General features: G+C 39.7%; 1 long non-coding RNA gene across 1 annotated transcript; it reads right to left on the reverse strand.

The window, feature by feature from the left end:
• Positions 1 to 3918: 3918 nt before the first annotated feature.
• LOC142050731 (uncharacterized) lies at positions 3919 to 6874 on the reverse strand. The gene is made up of 3 exons (XR_012658116.1): positions 6644 to 6874; positions 5605 to 5732; positions 3919 to 4113 (listed from the first exon to the last, which is right to left on the reverse strand). It is a non-coding gene; the product is annotated as an uncharacterized LOC142050731 (long non-coding RNA).
• Positions 6875 to 13178: the final 6304 nt, after the last annotated feature.

Below are 13178 nucleotides of genomic sequence, written 5' to 3' on the forward strand. Positions count from 1 at the left end.
ACAAATTCATCACCAAGATCACATTAAAGTTAGGGATGCCAAGATTTCTGTATTTCCCATTAGGGAGCTGGGAAGCACAGTTCTACTGAGGGCTCTCAGGGTCCATGCTTGGCTGTAGAACTCCTATAAAATAGTTTGAAATAAGGATCCTAGGATTTTGAGAGTTTCCACAACTTAGCTGCTAACCCACAAAACTCTAAGGTTCCCAACTTAAATCTGAACCTTCATCATGTTAGAAATTTCTACTTCTCGTTGCAGGACCCTTCAGCTCTGCCTTAATTAGCCAGGACTCCAAAGCAGTGGGATACCTCAGGGAAACTAATTGTTCCTGCTTTCTTTAAGAAAAAAATTTAAAACCACAAAAGTTTACATTTTTGCATAATTATAAAACTCAGAAATCTCCTTTCTGAAGAGAACATCACAATTTCCAATGAATATGGAGTATTTTAGTAACTATAATTTCCTAAGGACAAGAAAAGTGAATTGACCTCTTCATTGCTTATACGCTTTAGACTTCAGGGAAACCTGAAGGCTATTTCTTGTTGCTGAGTAAAAATGAATAGAAAAAAAAAAAAAGCTACAGAAGCAGATGCATTGATATTTAGGTACCCAATATGGACCTGGTAAGATCCTGTGGGTTCCACCTTTTTAAGCTGGAATCACCCATGTTGTTCCACAACAATAACAGCTGAAAATCAGAGAAACAACTAAAATTAAAGACCGCAAAACTCCTGGGAGACATCCTTTGGTTAAGCAGAAATTATTTCCTTCAGAGAAGGGCATGGATTTTTAAGAAATTAGATTGGCTAAAAACAAGGTATAAGAAGGTAGGTAGAAAAGCAAGGTAGTATATTTTCCCTCTAATTCACTACTTTTAACACAGGTGTACAAATACCTGGTACTTTATGGAGATCGTCCTTACCTATAGTGATAACAAAGAGGACTGGGCCTAATTCCAAGTTTCTATTGCCACCACTGTGGAGCACAGGAATAATAGTTATGAACTGCAGTGCTCTATAGATATACACAAATTGGGGCTAACTGAATCCTGTCTCAATGTTACTTCAGCACTTACACAGTTACGATGATGATGTTTCTTTGGTTTTGTATGCACATTTCTTTGTTGATGCTTTGATAGTAAAAAATACATTCAGGAAGAAAGGGGTCATATAAGGCTAACTTTGAAGTTGGATGTGTCCTACACAGAAACAAATACGTCTGTCACCATGTTACAGCAACACATATCATGAGCAGATATCAGAAGCATTTATATAGGTTTTTAAAAGAGCTTCATCTGCTCTGTGCTGCCTAACATTTTTTCTTGAAAATCTATATTGTTTTAACCAGGTATGAAACATCTTGATTTAAAAAACAAAACAAAACAAAAAAAACCAACGTGAAATTATCATCCTTTGCTGTGACATTTCCTTGCTGTTTTTCAGCTGGTTGTCACAGCTTGATCCAGTCACCATGTAAGCAGAGGTAAAACTGGTGCTCTGCATTGCACAGCAACTGCAATATTATGTGATTCATAGAATAGCACCTAGTGTGCCTGTAGAGCCTAAGAAAGATCTGAATTCTTCATACCCTTCCCTCTAAGAACAAACCCCATATCTGACCTCTACACTGAGCATACAGGGAGCTTCCAAAGACTCTGAAAATAAGAATTAAAGTGTACCTGTCTGATACAGATTACAATCCTTTGAACAAGTGACTTTGAAAGGCTTTTTATTTCTTATTTCATTGTTCATGTCTGGCTTTTTAAGACTCAGTAAGCTACTGCACAGGTATTTATAATGGGGAGGAAATGCAGAGATTTATATTTAGCTAGCCATTCATTTCTGGTGATTTGGTCAAACTGGAGTTCATACTTTCAAACATTCCCTTAAGACTATAATATAATCACCCTTCAAAATCAGAGGATTTAAGAGACTTGGTGATTCAAGAGGCTTACTGCTAATCTATAGGAATACTACTAGCATCTTCAAGGAATGCAAACTTTACTGCAGTGCTCCCATGTAAAGAATCTGTAAGAACAAATTCACTGTAATTATCACTATATTTTTCACGTTAGTTCTAACTAATGGATTTAAAACTGTTCCTTTCTAATACACTGATTTAAGTGCTGTCTGAATCATCAGTGAGTTTCAGTACTGTCTCATGGCAATTCCATGGTTTAGTAGTGTTCGGTTAGGTTTTGATTTAGACAAATATATATATTTAGGAAGTCATTGACATGATTAACTTTATTTATAAGTACTCACCTAGACAAAGGTCTCAAGTCCTGCTGTAAGCTGATCCATACCAAAACCAGCCATAATTAAATTCAGCATTTAATCATCAGCTTTTATTGATTTAGCCTGGAAAGTCTGTACAGTTAATCAGATGTAAATAAACTCCTTTGTTCCTCAATTCTCTGGCTACATTAGACTTTCCTATTATTATTATTATCATCATATAAGACCATAGTTTGTTAGCCAATATCTCCTAGTTAGCAGGTACCCCTACCTTGATATTAAGTACATTTTATTTTTTTATAGAGGCATAAATGTTAGCAATATTTTTTGTACTGTTCTCAAATGGAATTGGGGTGGCTTCTCAGATTTCAATATATTCTGGAGAATATCCAAGGCCAGTCATAAACTAGCAGATTATATGAATTCCATAAATCATTAAGGGTCATCATTAGCCAACCTTTCTCCTCATTTCCATTTCCTTTTGACAGGAATAAGGACTTTGTTATTAAAAACTTTCAGAAACATAGGAATCTGAAAAATAGGCAGCCCAAATCTCTTTAATAAACTAGTTATAAAGTCCAGCTACAATGTAGCTTATGGGACTGACTGAATATTAACTAATAAGCACGTTTAAAAACAACAGTTCAGTGTAGGAAACAACGTAACTTCTGGAAACTGCAATTTGTTTGTCATTAGTTTGTATTAGCATTAAACACAAAGTACCTTGAAACTGTAAAAGTTATTTGAAATGATACCTGCAGTAGTATGACCAAACTTCTGCCAGCTGAAGTTGGCTTTCTGGGAGTATGACTTGTCTATTTTGCATTACCTTTCACACAAAGAAAATCAAATGCACACTCCAACCAAAACACTCTATAAAAAGTAAATTACCTTACTACTTTATTTGGGCTGCTAGCTAGGTGATCCAGTAGTCCTTACTTCACTTGACAACTTCTGTAGAAAAAGCAGTCACTAAAACAGGAATTATCAGCCAAGACAAAAGTTTGAAAAAGCTCTTGACGAGACAGAGTAGGAGGAAGCCCTCATGTGATGTAACTCAACACAGCTCAGTTGAAATCACCAGCTGAGAACCTTTAAAGCCTGGTGGCGAAGATTTAAAACAAATGTGTCAGAACATACACAGCCTTTATGCATACTCTAATAACGTAAACTTTCCTTCAGTTTAAACCCTAATATGGGTTTGTATTAAACTGCTTATCTCATATTAATGGATTTGCATGTTTTTTCCAGGCATGACAAAGAACTGCTGCTCTTTCATGGTCACTTGAAAGCTCTGAAACTTCACCCAGTCTAACTATGAAGTTGCTGTTGTTAGTTTATGCCTATATCTTTCAACAGAGGCAAATTACAGGCTTTGCCATTGTATTAATTCAGTCCTGTCTCAAGAGATCTAATTTCAGCAACCATGTAGGTTACAGTGGCTTGCAGTCCACTGCTACCAATGTTTATGAAAATGCATGTGAAATGAACGGGGTTTCTGGGGCTTGCCATTGCTTTGAAGGGATGGTCAGACCAGAATGGAGAGGTGGCCTACTGTAAAAGGGAAAAAGTTTTAAAAATACGTTTCTATTTATTGTAGATTTTATTTCCTTAGTTCTGGCATTGGTAATATTCGTCAGGAAACTAAATGATGTCATTTCCTTTCTACAAGCAAGTTACATAAATTCTGGAATACAGCCACTTCAAACAGCCTTCAAACAGATGGCCATGTGTATAAAAGCCAGAAAGTTAGAGCAGCCACTTGCAGTAAAAAACGTTACCCCACACATGGTATAATGTTTATTTTATAACCTCTCTCATGGACTTATATGGCTCATTCTTCTAATTTTCCAGGCACAAATCCCTTAGGAAGCGGCTGTAGAATAGAAAGTAAAAGAGATAAAAATTATATAAATAAAATAACTTAAGCAGAACAAATCTTAATGTCTCAATAGGTATCAGCCATAACAGAAAGCATAATACAGACAGATCTCAATATAAAATATTTCATTTCTTTGGTTACTCCAGGAGTGAACTTTGAGTAGTAAACCAGTAAGACTTAAGAAAATTCAATTAAGATTAAAGTCTACTACATGACTAACCTTCCTGGAAAAATCTCATGCACAGGACCATGAGCAGCTGGGAACTACAGTGGTGCACACAGAAAAGAGAAGGAAGACAGCACAAAGGATGGGACCATCCCACAGGACGCACAGTGATACATCCAGGAGGCCTACAGCCAGAGTAGCTGCTGGAGGTAATGCTGCTCCTGCCTTTCTTTCACATGTTCCTCCTCACATTTTGCCACGGAGGGATGAGAAGCAGGCAATACCAGAGGGTCAGCTGCAGCACTACTCTTATGGTGTCAGGAAGAGACTCAGGAACACCTTGAAGAGATAGGGCTAACATGAAGCAATCAAGGAGTCTGCCTCTGGGTTTTACAAAATCTCACAACACTTTCCAGCATCAAAATCTTCTGGCTTGATAAAACCATGCACTGAAAATAGCAGGTGGGCTTTTTTTAAAAGGATTTTAACATAGTTCTGACTCTGTTAAAATATAACACAATGGGAGAAGTCCCTGACTTCAAAAGGAGTGGCAGAAGGCCAAAGCACAGCACTTCTGAACTTTCTATCCAGGCAGTTCTGAGATTTTCTTTCTTGCAGCATTACAGGCAAAAATATTGCCCTGGGTCCAGAACCATGCTTCTGGTGTAATGCCTCTGCCATGTGAAAATTCAGCTTTTGAATGTGGCAGGCTGGTTAGCCTCAGGTGGGAAAATCGGTGACAAAGGGGTCTGGGAATATATCTGCAGTTTAACTTGATTTACGCATTCACTGCAGCCCGGTAATAGAGGCAACCACAAACCCATTACAGACAATTTCCTTTTTCAAAAGCTTCCACTCATACAGCAGTGTCCAATTCCCAGGAAGTTTTTCTGTCTCAGGAGTCTCTTCCAAATACAGAGAATAAAGTAAAAAGGAAAGTTTCTGATGGATGCCACAGCTTATTTTAAGGACCTTTGCATAAGAAAACAATACAGCATTTATTCAGAGTAGATAGGGGCACTGCTATGTGAATTCCTGGTAGTAATGATAACAAATAAAGTCTCCTGGTATTGCCAAGTGTCATATTAAACTTGTTGCACAAGGGTCAGTGAGGTTTCCAGGGGGCTGTGATTGAAGGCAGAGATGTTTCTTTCTCCCTCCTTGCTCTCTTCCCCAGCAATTATAATGTCTAAGGGCTGAGACCTATTTTCTGGGATGCTTTACTCTATTGTAGGGGTTGAAAAAAATCAGCGCAGCATTGATAACGCCAGGTTCCTTCCACACATATCCTTGGGGGCGTCACATGGGCAGCATCTTACCTGGCTGCAATGGAATGGAAGGCACATTGCCTGCTAGAGCACATCAAGTGAGAGAGCAGCCCTTCTCCAGCCCTTTCCCTCTCCATATTCCCCAAGAAGAAAGGCTGTGCACTCAGCAGCATCCTGCCCTAGAGGAAGCAACACAGGAGACTGAAAACAGGGGCACAGCAGGACAGGCAGTGTAAATCAGAACTGGATTAAGACAAGAAATGCGAGATGAGGCATATGACTGACATTGCAGATATCCTGACTATATCAATGACAAATAACTTCAGCATCACTTCATAGCACAACACTTCTATGCCATGGGATTATTGTCCATCACCCCTGCAAAAGTTACAAACTTGCTTGCCGGCTAAGAACAATAGTTGTGAGATTCTGTGTAACAGCACCACACTGCCAAAGCCTGCTATCTAATCCGGTTCTTGATTCAAACACTAGGATAACAGTGACTGCTCTACAGTATAGAGGCAGATGGCACCAACCTTACTTTAAAAGGTAACAATATGCTTTTAATATGTCAGTATCTTGTGTTGCCTCCTTGCACTACAGCCACACAAAAAGAAAGCTATCCTTGAGTACAGATACATCAACAAAATAAAGTCCCAAACCTTAGCTTTCAGTGTTTTTATGGGACAGAAGAATTTGGTCAGAAGTCCATAAATACTACATTGACCTGGAGCATCCAATTGTATGAAAGGGGCTATCAAAGAACAGGGTGTTCTTTTAATTCTTTGCAGTAGTGACCAAAACTAGCAGTGTGGCTTAAAGACCCTGCACAGGCCACAGTTTCATGGTCAGAGGAATGCCAGAGTAGATGAGATCAAGGGAGAGAGTAGAGGGTTAGCACAGATTCCTCCACCCTCTTCTAATTCAGTCCCCAAAGAAGGACTCTGTGTAACAGTCTGCTCTAGAGCCACCCCTAGAGCAGCAAAACACAATGCTATCTCTTGCCCTGGGTGCCAAAGCCAAAATTTAGTCTGAGTTATTTGTGCAGTTTGCCTTATCATTCAACACTGCAAGGGGATGATCTACTCACTCTGGGGTCATTCTGTGCTCACTGGGCAACAGGGATGGGAAGTCACTTGGAAGAAGGTACAAGCAGGTGCTGGAAAATGGCAGCTCATTTGTTTCTTTCTTCTGCAGCACTGTCTTTTTTTCATCTCCAAGACGACTGATTGATCCTCACTGCCAATGCATCAGAGACACAGAAATCCACTACAGTGAAACCATGAGTCAGAACTCCTCGATAGAACTTGAACTGTTAAGAGCCAAAAATCAATACACTCCACTGAGGAAACAGAACCAAACTTACCAGCAATTGCTGCAATCAAACCACTACTTTTTTACTACTATTACAGTTTCTTTACTTAAGGTCTTGTGACTGTTTGGAAAGTCAAATGACTCCATTCAGGATGTTTCTTGCCTGTATTTTGTATGTACTTGATTGCAACAGAACAGTTTAGAGATCCTATTACCTTAAGGTAGAATTGTGTCCTCAAATGTTTTTATGCTTCTCTTGGGCTCTGCTGCCTGAACTCCACCAAACAGTCTAATAAGTTCCATATGCCCATTTTTTTGAAGACCTCATTTTCAAAGCAGCAAATGTTTTGACGGATTGGCTCACGGAGAGCCTGAATGCTGTTATACACATCGTTTAGCATTCCACAAGGCCCCCACTGTTAAATTCTGGGAATGTGGCCAGAGAGACCTACCTAATACTGCACTAACTGGCCTTAAAAACAAAACCAAAAAGAAAAAAAAAAAAAAAAAGAAAAGAGAGAAGAAATTCTTAACCATTGTGCTGCACTAAAGCATATTTGGAATTTTAACATGTATTTGTTGCCCTGGTGATTTGTGTTTGAGGTGTATGGGAATTAGGCTGACACGTAACCGGACTCACAGAAAGAATGTTTTGCCTAAAACTAAAAATATATTTTAAAAGTAGCTCACACACTTCATCTAAAGCAGAAACTGGGGCCCCCATCTTGCAAGAAGTTAAACACCACCTGAGAAGTTGAGCCTCCCACACACATTGAGTTCAGGCGAACATGAGCATGTCCAACACTATCTAAAGAACAAACCAATTCATTATGGAGTTTGACACTTCATTCAAAGCATAGTGGAAATATTTAAGAGAATGCAGCAAATACATATGCCTGTAATTTAACTATATATTATGAGTACATCCAGGATTGGGAAAAAAATGATTACACATTTATTTGGTTAAGGAAATGTTCTAATATATTTTTTAAAGATTCAAACCCAGCTTTGATTTTTCCTTCTCCTTTTTCTAGTAGCAATTTGTTTTCTCTCTTCACATACTACTCTCAGGTCAAAATATTCTTGAAAGCAGGTGTGTTTCTGCTAATTTCTTTACATGTTGAAGACAAGAGACTTGAGCAAGCTGAGAAGCAAATGGTCATTTTAATACTGCAGCCTCTGATCTCCCATGCTGAAACCAAATGAAGCTTATTTTTTCTCCTGACAGAAAGAAATAAAGAAAGGAATTAGAATGCATTTATTTGTTTGGAAGGGGAAACTTCCTGACCTAGCATACTCATTCTATGTAGATAACTCACATAAAATTTAATATGTAATATTAAGCCAAAGAGAGATGAGAGAAAAGCAGTGAGGAGGATATGTGGGTGCTAGGATATTGTGTGTCTCTGCACATACGATGAAAGGCAAGGCAGGGTTAATGACTCAGGAAGGATCAGCAAGATCTATGTTTGGGAGTGGCAGTTATTAGACATGTTCTGTACCTGCTGTGGAAGTCACTTACCTAGTTACTGTAAGCCATATATGGCATAATTTCTTTCACCCAAGCTAATTGGACTGCAAATACTGAAAGAACAAACTATGTGCATCTGTTTGTGTGCATGCATGTGTGTGTAAAAGCAGCTGTTTAATGCAGGAATACATGTACCTGCAATAGCAATCTACATTTTCAAATATGTACTGCTGTCACACCACTGTATTCATATCACACTTCTAGGCTTATTTATTGAAGACAGTTTTCACTGAAGTAATGCTTGGTCCAACAAGATGTGTTTTAGTAAGGAAATAATACCTTGTAGACTGAATAGCTTACACAAAATCTGGGGATATTTTATGATCTATTCCTAATACCAATTCCACTTCAAATGCAGGCTACAGGTTTCTGTTGTTCACCAGCCTCTGTGCTGTACTGTTACCCCAGAGGCTTGAATGCTGATGGCTGTGCCTGTCACCAAGATGCTGGAGGAATGGAAAAAAATGAGACTTTGCAAGTTCTCAGCACAGTCTATAATGACAAATACAACATGTCTGGGACATGCTGTCAAGAATAAGACATCAACTCTGGACAAAGATCAGTGGGGGATGTAAATACTTGTGCTAAAGTACAAAGGTATAAATGTGATGTTGAAACCATGTATTTGAATATACACAACAGGAAAAAAGTGAGGAAGACAGAATAAGGAAAACCAGTAAATTTACTGTCCTATAGCTTTTGTTTGTTAGATCTTCTTTACATTCTGCATGCTACCTTGCAGTGGCTTATACAATTTCCTGTGTGGCTATAGAGGTTAAAGTCAAAGTTTTATCTGATAAAAGACAAAGTCTTTGGCATCAATGCCAACTTAAGGCACTCTTATCCTTCCTACCCGTTATTCATTCCTGCCCTGTGCCACTCTCCTCAGTTGTGCTGGCACAGCTCTTTGTGCAGCAATGCTGTAAGACACCATGAATCAGCTTATAAACAGATTCCATTTTTAGCAGCACTCCCAAAAAACTGTTTTCTGAAGTTGATGATCTCCTCAGTCTGATTCATGAACAGCTGCACAAACTGTTGTGTTGGAACATCTGAAGGGCTGATGCATTAACTGGTATAATTAAACTAGTAGACTTGCCAAAGACTTCATCTTCTGAAATCACAGCCTGCTTTCTATGTTTATTAGATGCTTGTTCTGCTAAGAAACTGACTAGTATTCCTCCTTTAAGAACTGTCTGGGAATTAATAAGCCCACATACAGAGGTTTTACATATATATAACACCCTCAGGTTTTACTGCCATGTGGTGTTTTCTAAAAAGTCCTGAGAAGACACATTTACAACTCCTGTTGCAGCAGAAATCTAGGGCTTAGAATGAATACCTTTTCTGTACCACCGATCCCCAACAGCTGCAATGTAGAACAACTTTTGCAAAATCAAGAAAAACAAATGCAGGGAGCATTCAGGAATTAAATTCAGGGACAAAACAATGGTACCTGATTTTTCTGACCTCATTAATCCAAACAAATGAGCATAACAATTATTTGTAGTTGGTTCTTCTGCTCCAGCTGCCATCACACTTCAGAACTACTTTGCTTAGAAAAGTTTAAGGAATAACCTTGAAATTATTATCTGTTCTGTACTCTGTCAGAATACTTGTTTTCGGAAGATGAAGAAATCCTTAATATTATATTTGAAAAATCCACATTTCACTAGCAAGCATTGCACAAGAAACCTTTCATTTATCCAAATGGTGATGCAGTCCCAAATTGTCTGTATTTATAATGTTCTAGTGATAGGCATAGAGGAGAGAAGGTTAATCACATGGTCTTTTAGCTCAGCTGTCTACTGACCCATATACAGCAATAAGCATCTTTCAGGTGATCCTTTAACAGGCAGTTTTCTGTGAAGAGAAGATCAGAATAAAGTTATTCTCATGTAACTACAGAAATGACAGAACATTTCTTTTGTGCACACAGAGTGCATGCACAAAGCTCTGTATTTCAGATTTCTGGATGTGGTTTTAGCTGGCCTTTTACTTTTTAGAACGCTTATTTATTTGAAGTCTTGCATGCTATTCTTTGAAAGAATAGGTCAGGTTTTTTCATTGTATTTTGTCTGATAAGAAAGTCAGTAACCAGGGATCTCCCAAACCACTGGGAAGTCATGAAGAGTCACAGATCATGGCCTGTGACAGCTCTGGGTTTCAAGGACTGCCTCAAGATGAAAACCCACAGGGTATCACGCTGTCCCAGCTCTTAGTGGGGTTTGGGATTTTCCCTGTGGCATCATCTAAAGCCATGGCCAAAGCCAAAGTCTTTCCCCATACCAAGACAAGGCAAGAAAAAATGAGGGGAGTTCCCCATCACTGCTCCAGAGTGAATGTCACATAACATAATTTATGGAGCAGTGTGACGTCACCTGCCATGGGGTCCTACATCCCATGTCAGAACCTTCAACATGGAAGATATTTTCCCTAAGTCTAGTTCTGGTATGTTTGCTAAATACATTATTCTGTACTTCTTGTCCGTCAGGGCTCTGTTAGTAAATGCCCAGCTGAGACCTACAGGTAGTTCAGCTCTGCTCTAGGTTGTTACTGGGTTTTGGAATTCAAGCTGTTCCATGGCTATGTGGTTGCACTGACTCTTTTATGGTCCATGCTCTCAGTTTTGCTCAACAGAGGTGAAAATGTAGGTCTGTGCTGAAACTTTAGTAACAATCCTTGAAGAAGTGAAAGGTGAAATATTATTTTTTAAAAAACTAAGTATACATATGATACAAATATATAATTAAGGTACATTTGAGTATTAGCACAGGACACATATGGGGCAACTGTCTGTGCGGAGAGAAGAGCTTGACAAGGCATTTAACTGCAAAATCTGCAAGGCTTAATTTTGTCGCAGCAACGCCCCTTATTCCTTCAGCAAATGCTGTTACCATTCTAGGAAGCCCACATCACCTTTGCTGTTGCTACTTGTAGTTTTTTTGAATAAGCCATAGCAGTTATTAATAGCCAATGGGCTACTAAGAAGTAGCACTTAAATCTCCACCATCTCATCTGTCTCATACTAAATATTTCCTCTTAAAAGAATGGCAGACTTTCATTTGAACTTGTCTACATGTTTAAAAAGTAATTTACATAGAAAGAATGGTACATTTACAAATGTTCTTTACAAAAAAGCAGAGAAAAAGCAAGAAAAAGCAAGGAGGATCTGTGTCCTCTGTGACCTGGTTTATCAGGGCGTTCACTTGGTCAAAATTTAACGTAAATAATGGTGGCTTCCTCTCAATGACAGTCTGAGTACTTTTGCTTGATCAGCACTAATAGGCAAAAGGGTAAGAGAGAGATTAAATGATCCAGCTGCAAAGGAAAACTATGTGTAATACTGCAGAGCAGCAAGAATCTATCAGGGGTTATATTTGCTTGTTTCTTGATCCTATTTAGCACTGCTGTGATCTCAGAAACCAAAGCACATGGAGTTACGTACACATAATTCAGCTACCAGTATGTTAGATTGCCATGTGATGATTCAAAGTGGCAGATCATTTTGAAGTGCAGGGAACCAGGATAAAGTCAGAACCACATTAACAAGCCTTGCTGGAGGGTCTCAGGGCAGGGGGACCTGTGACTGAAGGGGCCCAGATAGCCGGTCAAGCTGGATGACACAGGAGGGGAAGCTGATGGTCGGTTGTACGTCTTCCTGGAGACCCAGAACTTCACAGGGCAACACCAAGCACAGCGATGTCCAGTGTGTCCCCTGGGCACTGGACTGGAATCATACCTGCAGATGAGGCAGGTTAGAAAGGCTCACTCACATGCAGTCATGCAAACTCCACCCAGGAGGCTTTGATTTCAACAGGATGCAGTCACTGGACGCAAACCAGTCTCAAGCACAGCGTCATACTTCCTCGGGCTGCTTAGATGTGACAGTCAATCACCGTGCTCAAATTTGAGCAAGCCTGAACTACCCACAATTTGTCTTTACACCAGCTGTGACAGTGTTTAATTTTGCTGCAGCAGCAAGAGACATACAAGTGGCAAGGGAGAGTGGGCATGGAGGGACAGGAGGTTTGTGGGGAAGTTCAGATGAGAAAAAGGGTCTGGAAGGGTCCAATATTATTGCAGATGCTTTCAAAACCTGAAGCTCCTTCCCCTGTCCATGACTTCCTTCTGCCTGAACGCTAGTGCTTTTAAATGATGAAGTATACTAAGATAATAAAAGGAAACCAGGACATGGAGGAAAGTGTTTTCCCAGCCATAGGAAAAGTACTACACCTATCCAAAAAGATACGTTCAGGCCTACCTAAATAAATCCAAATGTGTTGAGTTGCAGCTGTTAAATACTTCTTTGTAGGGACTTTGCAGACCAAGGCAAGAAGTGTATCAAGGCACAAGGGTCAAGACATAATTACCTTGTGACAGGGGCCAAGAAAAGCCTGTGCACCAGAAACACATCCCCAGAGCCCGGGTGGCCTGAGAGTACTAACAACACAGGACCATATCCAGCCAAGAAAAGCTTTGCACAGAGGAGACCAGGACAGAGGAGAAAGGAACAGGCTGTTGCCTGCTTATGCAGGGAATGCAGTGAGAGAGGACAGGACTGTGATGCTTCTTTCAGAGCTCAAGCTCCCTCGCAGCTCCTTTCCCCAGGGCAGCCCACTTTCCTGCTGCCAGGCTCTTGCCAATTGCTGGGCACTTCTTCCAGCCACCACCACTGTGGGCCTGGCAAGCCTTCACTTTGGATGGTGTCAGTGGAAATAGGCAGAGTTCAGATATATCTTCTGATATTCAGTACCTCCTTCCCTTACAGCACAGCTAT

This window comes from Phalacrocorax aristotelis, chromosome Z, assembly GCF_949628215.1.
Source record: "Phalacrocorax aristotelis chromosome Z, bGulAri2.1, whole genome shotgun sequence".
Taxonomy (NCBI): domain Eukaryota; kingdom Metazoa; phylum Chordata; class Aves; order Suliformes; family Phalacrocoracidae; genus Phalacrocorax; species Phalacrocorax aristotelis.